This window comes from Alexandromys fortis, unplaced genomic scaffold, assembly GCF_014885135.2.
Source record: "Alexandromys fortis isolate MF-2015 unplaced genomic scaffold, M_Fortis_MF-2015_v1.1 scaffold_196, whole genome shotgun sequence".
NCBI lineage: Eukaryota > Metazoa > Chordata > Mammalia > Rodentia > Cricetidae > Alexandromys > Alexandromys fortis.
In genome coordinates this window covers 2,877,934-2,886,973 of record NW_026068078.1, presented here as the reverse complement: position 1 = coordinate 2,886,973, position 9,040 = coordinate 2,877,934, and positions in this window count along the sequence as shown.

Here is a 9,040-nt window from a genome sequence, read left to right as displayed (position 1 = left end):
ACCTTATCTGCAAGATGATAAGGAATACCACCCTCTGAATGTGGTAAGCTGTCCCCATTGCAGACTTCCTGTATGAAGAGCTCTTTCCCTCAGATTACAGCTTTGGAATTTTTCCCACAGCACTACAGTGTGTTAACCATCTACCAAACACAATCTTTCCTATGCACTGGTATATTGGATACCACTCCCCACCCCCCACTAGTACATCACACACACAATAGTAAGTGATTCTGGCGAGAAAACAATCACAGTCAATGTCCTTGCTCTCTCAACCTGGTTTTTGTATAAACTTAGAAGTCTGCCCTCCTGCAATTATCTTCCTTGGCAGACAGTTGGTCAGTGTTAGGGTCCAGGCAAAGGGACCTCATTTGAGGCATTCACAGATGCCCAAGGACAAGAATGGCAGCATGACTGATGTTGTTGAGTCACAGCTCTCAGAGAGACGGAGAACAAGGCTGTCCTGGATTCACTCAGCGAGCAGATAAGAAAATGCTGCCATAAGACTGACTTACCTGCTTCTCTTTTTAAACTGATAAGAAAGATGTCAGGAGCATTTATCAGGAGCTATTTCAGGCCATGATGCAATTACAGCTTACTCTCAAAACTGTTGCTGTCTTCTGTAATGTCACTTGTGCAATAATAGCCATGAATCTCCCAACTACCATGCCTTTTCATACAATGTGTGCATGTAATCTTATGATTGCATCTAAGTCTTATGGTCACACATATCCATGAATGGCCAAACAGATGACTTTTCATTTAGCTATATAGTTTTGATATATAGAATACATACTGGGACATGCATCATAGCTAGGTCTATTGTCCCACGAGGGCTACAGACACCTGAAAGCCTGCCTTGCTAACTACACATAATTATCTCATTTTTACCTCAGAACAAGTTCAACTAGACTCAAGGCATTTTGTAAAAAGAAAACTTTACAGCTCACACAAGATCAAAGTCACAGATGTCCAACCAAGGCTACTGAGAAGAAGCATGCCAATTCTTCTCTCGCCAGTCCACTAACAATGGATCTGAATCTCAAAGTTGTCATCGGCACTGTGTGCTCTCCCTGTCTGGTCGAGGCTTTGCTCCTATGGCCTTGGACCTTTGTGTTGCCATGGTGAGCGGCTCAGCTCCTTATGCTTCAAGGCTCCAGTAGGAGAAGAGTTTTTAGAATAGAAGAAGAAGCATGGAGGAGTTAGGAGGAGGACAGGATTGTTAGAAACAGAACAGTAGAGAGCAGTGAAATGAAGAGCACTAGCCTATTGTGTGGGGTTATCAGAGGAATCCTTTCCACCCCCTTCGCTCCTGAGAAGTTTCTGGATAGGGCTGGAGCTGGTCTCATAGCCCCTACAGACTCTGGCTAACTCCAGGAGGAGGCAGCCATGACTAGAAGATCTTACTAGCTTACATACACCTCAGGGTTATGCATTTCACAAACGCTGTCATCCTTAAATCCCTTTGATGCCCTGGCCCCAGGTTATACTTTGAACCATTTAAACAGACACGGGAGACACTAAGTCTGGCTCCTTGGGCAGATGGGAGATTGACATAGCAAAGAGATTGCCAGAACTGTTTCTTAAGTACAGCAGTGGTGTTCTTTTCCAGTAGTCGTTAGCCAGAGTCATCTTGCCTGCCTGGCAGAATTACGCTTTTTCTGATAAGAGAACAGGGCACTTAATGGCAGACTTAATAGTGACTGTGACCCTGTGCTGACACCTTGAGCTGCCCCTTGGAGGTATGCTCTTTGCTATGGGGATGGACCCAAGAGCAGGTTGGACTCAGGGCTGTCTCTTTTTGTTATGGGAATGGAGTCTAATGGGAGGTAGGTATTGGTGAACTAAGAGTAGGTAGCATCCCGCCATCCTAAATCTTGCTTGCCTCTAACAGACCTGGCTAGGTCATTAGTTACCTCTGGAGTATCTAGGAGGCAGGGCTCTCGTAGCTACATTTTACTTTGTATGACTTAAAGGCTGAAACAAAACTATGATTGTATCCTTCCGAGCATCAATTCTATCAGTTGTGGTTTCTTTTACATTAAATCTTTTGGGGCTGTCCATCTTGTTTTCTGAGGTGGGACCTCTCAATGGCCTGGAACTCACCAGGTGAAGTTGGATGGCTGGCCGCTGTCTCCTTCCCACCATGGGGATCACAAGGACAAGCTATCATGCCTGGCTTTTTTAAAACCTGGGTTGGGTACGGGGGACAAACTCGGGTCCTCATGCTTACCCAGAAAGAATTTCACTAGTGAAGCTATTTCCCTGGCCCCAGCTTCATTTTAAGGATAGTGACTGTAGCTAAACTATACTGAGAGTTCTCCGGGGTGGTGCCACGCTACGTGGACCACACCTATTCACCTGTTAGCATCCCCCATGGAAACAAATCTCCGGGCAATTGATAGAGCAAGGATTGGTTCTGGCCGATGGCTTTGGATGTTTTCCACCAAAATTAATAGACTCCATTGGTTGGGCCTATGGTGGGGCAACACAGCAAGGCTCAAACCATTCAGCACTCAATGAAGGTTAAGCCTGGGATTCCACAATACCCCAGAGGTGCCAGCAGCCCCAAATTTTCCCTAGATCCTCCCTGTTAGTATTTCTGCCACCTTCCAGGGATGACAAAGCAGGCTAAATCCTGGAGAGACGCTGTGTGTGCCAAGGCTGATGGGCTGACTTAACTTCGGTGAGGGTGGTGGGCGGGGTTAGAGGGTTACACTTTCAAAGCCTAATTCAGTGTATGGTGAGGCTCTCTAGTCAGCCAAATAGCCATTCCTTGACCATGTGTGTCAGCCCGAACATCATCACAAACAGATTAAAAAAAAAAAACAACTTTGGAATTGGAACGTGCTAATGAAGTCCCAGTTTTCACCAAGGGAAGGCGAAGAATGCTGCCAAATGATGACACCTGAGGCCTGGCTGCCTGGCTGTGACCTGCTGCAGAGAACGGCCCACCAATGGATTTCTAAGTTGCCTTGACTTGTGACTTGCTTTCTTCTGCTACCGTATAACCTCTCAGAACTCCTTCCACCCAGGAACCTGCAACCCAGGGTAACCTAGCTTCATGTTACTGGTTCCGGTCTCTCATATTTGGCTCTAGAATAAACTCACATCTTCCCTTTGAGATGGAAGCTATGTTTCTATGACAATGAGATTCAAACTCTTGCAGGACAGACAGCTCCTTGAAGTGATTCTTTTAGCCATCCACCATCGTACAGGAACTAAAGTGAAGAGCAGTTAAATAAGAAACCTTTGTTCCCACAGCTAGTTAGAAAGCCAGCCTGTCTGAGCCCAAGACTGTGTCATAATTACCCGGGGTGCCCGACGACCTCTCAGGGCAGAGGCCACTTTGCTCTCACTGGTGCCACCTCTGGACCCAGCTTGATGCCAGGCACAGGAGTGATGCCAGGGTATGAGCACCTTTGCTGTGACTAATGGGTTGTTAGCTTCTCTGCTGTGGAGGGGAGGGAAACGCCGGAGCAAAATCCATCTGCCTAAGGGTGACCTGTCCAGCTGCCTTTGACATTCACGGTGTGGATGCAAAGTTGGCATTCAGTGCAAACAGAAGAAGACAACTCTGACCTGAATGACCTAAGAAAGGAATATGAAGCCCAGAAAGAAGGAAATGAAGACTTTTATTATGCAAAATATTTAATCTAATGTAATCAAGATGTGACCCGAGCTGGCTGCTGTAAACAAAGCCAAAGTTTCAATGACTAACTCATCATGCTATGCCAGGAGACGTGATACTGACTGATATGTGCTGTTGTGATCTAAGGGCGCCAGAGTACTTGCTTCAGACTGGCGTATCTTACTGCTGTGTAATCCCCAGGGATGCTGAGAGGGCAGACGTCATATGCAAACTTCGGATTTTCTAGAATGTAGATAATACATAAAGAAACGCAGAGTTACAGAATGGCTCACTGTTTCTGTTTAAGTTAGGAAAGACAAAGACTTGGGGCAGAAATGTTTCAAATGTGCGGTGTGTAAACCGGTGAAAATAATTTTAGAGGTTTTAGTCCAAGCAAAATGTGACTGGACTAACATATGTTTTGTCTTAAGAGTATCCAGTTATAAAGTCATCTTTATATGTTTGGTTATAATCTATAAGGGATATTCTTGGAGGCCTTGAGAGTGCAAATTAGCAAATGGTTTATGTGAGTATTTAAAGCCCAGTGCCTCAAATCTTGACTGAAAAGATTTCACTTGAGAACTCAAAAGGGAAGCAATAGGATAATGAATCCTGTGGGTGGGAGCAGGTGGTGTCAGAGCTCGGTAGACCCTGTCTCTCAGGTACGGCAAACATCACTAGTCTTTCATCTCACATCTCCACAATAACCACAGCCCATGGAGTTGGCGTAAGGATCAAATTCTTCTCTTCACTGAAACATCCAGGGTGAGCACACAGGAACACCTGGTGGGCATTGCTGTTGGTGCTGTAGTTTCTCTGCAGCGTCAGTGTGGCATTGAAAGACACCTTTGGGTAAACAAAGGGATAAAACTTCGGAAGATACGGTCCAGGTGAAGTTGAACTGTATCTCAGATTTGTGGGTCATCCTCATGGGAGCACTCACTCGGTCTTTGTGCCTATAAGGCCTAGGTTTACTTTTGTTACTTTCAAAACACGATAGAAAGAACTCTTGGGAGTTGCATTACAAATAAATTGACATAAAAAATCAATTCCCTCTGCTACTTCTTAGTATACTGAGCGTGTCAAGCCTGCTATGAAAATGTCTCATCTGGCAGGAGCTTTGTGACAATGAAGTGGGGTGTGACGTGAATGAGCGCATCACTGATGCTCAAAGCTGCTGTGGCATGTTTAACTAGGTAGAGGCTGTCACATGTGTTTATGCTGCATTTATTTAACGTGTAAGGATGGTGTGTTGCATTTGTTTCACCTTGCCTGCCTAAGGCACCTGATTGATCTAATAAAAAGCTGAATGGCCAATAGCCAGGCTGGAGAAAGATTAGGTGGGGTAGCCAGGCAGAGAGAATAAATAAGAGGAGAAACCTAGAAGAACAAGAGAAGAAGGAGGAGATAACGAGGGACACGCCTGGGGCAAGATGCCATTCAGATGCAAGAAGTAGTGAAAGTAAGTTATAGAAAGAAAAGGTTAAAAAAAACCACCTGAGGCTAAAGGTAGATAAAGAGATATGGGTTAATTAAAGTTAAAAGAGCTAGCCAGAAATGAGCCCAAAGTAGGTCAAGCACCCAAAACTAATAATAAAATTTTATAAAAAAATAAAACTAACCATAAAAAAATTTGGGGAGCTGGTTGCTAACGTAAAAGGAAAAGTCTGGTACACAAAGCTTAGAGCATCTAAGTCAAATTAACTAGTAAAAGTAACCCTTATTAAAGATCCCACAGGAGAGAATAAAACCTAGTTCAAAAGAGGAAGAGGACGAAAGGGAAGGAGGAAGAACACTGTGGTCTTCGATTTTGAGTTCTGTGTTTCTTGACTCAAATCTAATCCAGAGGACAATGTCTCCAGCAAAGACAGGCTGTGCATACAGGGTTCAGGTGAACTTTGGAAACAAAACCAAACATGAGACCTGAGCCATTGGGGGAGTGAGCTGAAGGAGGGTGTCAGATTCAGGGGGAGTGGAAACACCTCCAGTTGGGCAGGAAAATATGAAGAAGCAGAGAGACTAGAAAATATGGGGACCGGGCACATTTTGGTTTGGTTGAAGCAAAAAAACTGGAGCCAGAAGCACAGTGGTTTGAACACAGCCTGTCCTCCAATGATGAACCTGTTCAATCCCCCAGATTTCATGGTATTGACAGTCTGGGTAGAAACATAATCCAGTCACAACTGGAGGTGAGATCTCAGGTCAGTAGAGGGAAGTTCCCATGACTGAATCCTCTTGGGGAAGGAGAAACACAGATATCAGATACACATCTGCTTCTCTGATGTGATGCATACGGCTCAACGGGTAGAAGGAGACAAGCCTGTAGCACACGGCCTAGGCCTTTCCAATCTAGATCATGACAAAAATAAACCTCTTGTCTCTCTAATCAAGTTCATTACTGGAATTTTATTATAGCTATTGAAAGTTAGCTAAAATGCAGATGAATTTAGATTCTATAAACACACATTGTAGGTTTTATCAGCACACAAGGAAACTAGAGCTATACTGACTGGCGTGTTGTAGGTCTGTGAGCAGTAACAGCTTCTAGGACTGCATTACAAAACCAGAAACACACATCTTTGAACAAAAATTATAATAGCTTGAAATCCAACTTAAACTCAGTATTTTATGATGTTTTACAATATGCATTTTTATTCTTTTCACATAAAACACTTGTTTCTGTAAGCCAGTGATTATTTTGCCTCACCTCAATTAAATGCTGTATTACTTTCCAAGAATTACATAAAAGTTGCCTCTACAAACATCTCCTCACATGGCCCTTTCCATCTTGACACATTGTCTTCTTAAGAGGACACCATTTGTATTGATGTGAAAGGCACAGTAATCTGGTATGATCTCATCCAGAGGTACACTGTCATATGGTATGATCTCACCTAATTGTATCTATAAGGAAAGGTAGAATTCTGAAGCAATACTTGGGCATGTCTTGTCTTTAGTGAGTGAGAACTGACAGTGGAATCATCTTCCCTGGAGCTTCCCCTGCCCACTGTCACCTTCTGGGGGTACCCACATTCATGCCACAACAGTTGTCAAATTCTTACCCAGACTTCACACGGGCAAGAAGAGCACCTACCTGGTCCTTGCAGAGAAAAGACTGCCTTCCTTGCACTTGCGTGTGCAAGAGGAGAGAGATAAGAACTCTCTGGATGTAGTAGTTAAATTTAAGAATTAAGTGTTTTTCTCATGGCCATATTTCCTATCACAGGACAAAAGCGAGTCAGACAGAAATGGGGGAAAATGAAATGAAGGTTCTGAGCGACACAGTGATGATCGTAATAGTGAGCACTTCCTGGAGACCTGCTGTGTTCAAGGCAGGGGTCTTAGCATCTGCGTCTGCTCATTGGCTTTGTGTTTGTGCAGAAATCTGTGAGGCTGATACATCATTTCTTACTGACAGGGAACCTGAGGCATTGAGTGGCTGTCATTCTTAAATCTCGGTGTGTAGAAGACGAAGGTAAGATCTGGACCCAGTCTGTGAGTACTGGCATTGCATTCCTGTCTATCACTGCCTCACATCAGAGAGGGGAAGTCCTGTCAAAGGCGAACAGATTTCAGGCTCAGCTCCCAGCTTTCAATGTTTACTTTTTCTAAACGTTTTGCCATTTCCATAAACTTACGACTGCTAGGTTTTTATAACCTGGGAACAACTGGGACAAATTGAGTCCCCAGAAATGGCTTGGCACCCTGGCATCCATTAAACGTGGAGCACAATGAGTAGTGTGGGTGGGAGCTGTCAGGAGTCCACTGTGAGCACCCCCACATTTGGCATTATCTCTTAGGAAGGAAGAAAGGACGGGGAAAAGGAAGGAAGGAAGGAAGGAAGGAAGGAAGGAAGGAAGGAAGGAAGGAAGGAAGGAAGGAAGGAAAAAAGAAAGGAAGGAGAGAGGAAAGGGAGGATGGGAGACAAGGAAGGACTTAAATTTTTCCAGGTGGGGCTGGAGAGATGGCTCAGTGATTAAGAGTGCTGTTTATTTTTCCAGAGGACTTGGTTTTTCATTCTAGCACCCACATGGTGATCCACAACTCTCTATTAACTACACTGTATGGAATAATTCACCGCTGTGGAACACTCCTTTTGTGCACTGTGAAGATTTGTCACTTGGATTGGTATAATAAAAAGCTGATTGGCTGGTAGCCAGGCTGGAAGTATAGGTGGAACAACCAAACTTAGGCTCCTGGGAAAAAGAAAGGTAGCTTAGAGGAGTCATGAGAAACTCAGAGAAAAGCAAGGTGGCATGCCATACTGAAAAAAGGTACAGAGTCACGTGGCAAAATATAGATAAGAAGTATGGGTTAACATAAATGTAAGAGTTAGCTAGTAATAAGCCTGAGCTATTGACCAAGCATTTATAATTAATATTAAGCCTCTATGTGGTTATTTGGGAGCGGCTTGCAAGACAGGAAAACTCCGCCTACAATTCACAGGGATCTGAAAATTTTTTTCTCAGTGTTCCAGGTGCTATCAGAAGGCTCTGTAGGATGGAAAGTTCACAACTGGACAGTGCCTCAAGGCATGGCTTTTCTTACTAGGCTGCTGCCCCTCACGTGAAACCTTGCTAAACAGAAGCATTATGTATATTCACAGAATAAGAACATGGATGCAGAAAATATGAGAATGGAAACACTGTAGCACAAAGCCATTTAATAAACAGGTGTCAGTCATGCATCCCTGGACCTTCCTTCCTGAACTATCCCTGCGTACATAAAGGTGATGCTTCCCTGCTTAACCACAGTCATCAGAAAGCCTGCCTAAGAGCATTATTTTGGTCAGGGTTCATGGTGGGTGAACCAGGTCTCTCTCTCCTAACCCCAGTTCTAATCCAGGAGAAAAAGGCCAGCCCTCGGGTGACCTGAGGGTCTTTCTGAAGTATTAGAAAATACAAAGGCGCACAAGTGAAACATAAACTTATGACTAGGGTATAAAGATTGACGTAGCTCTGGGGTAATATATCTTGTTTGTACAAATAAAGGATGCCGAAGATCAGAGGGCGAAGCTAGCCACTAGCTAACCATAGAGGTTTGGAGGTCTGTACAGACAGACAGGAAGTGATAGGACTGAGCGGAGAGAAGAAATGAGAAGGTCCGAGGAAAGAGGAACTCTTTTCAACTGGGAAGCTGAGAGGTAAGGTCGTCGTGGTTTTGCTCCTTTGCCTATCTAATCTCTCAGCATTTTCCCCAATATCTGACTCTGGACGTTTATTATTAAGACCTATTAGAATGCGTGCTACACAGCTTCCTACTTAGAGACCTGTGACTGCAGACCTCCGTCTCACTCCTTCTCCCAGCAAATGCCCCCCGCCTTACAGCCACTCAGCACCGTGAGGTTGACAGACCCTCAGCAGACAAATGACTCCGTGGGGCTCATTGCGGTCGGTCCCTATGTGTGTGGAC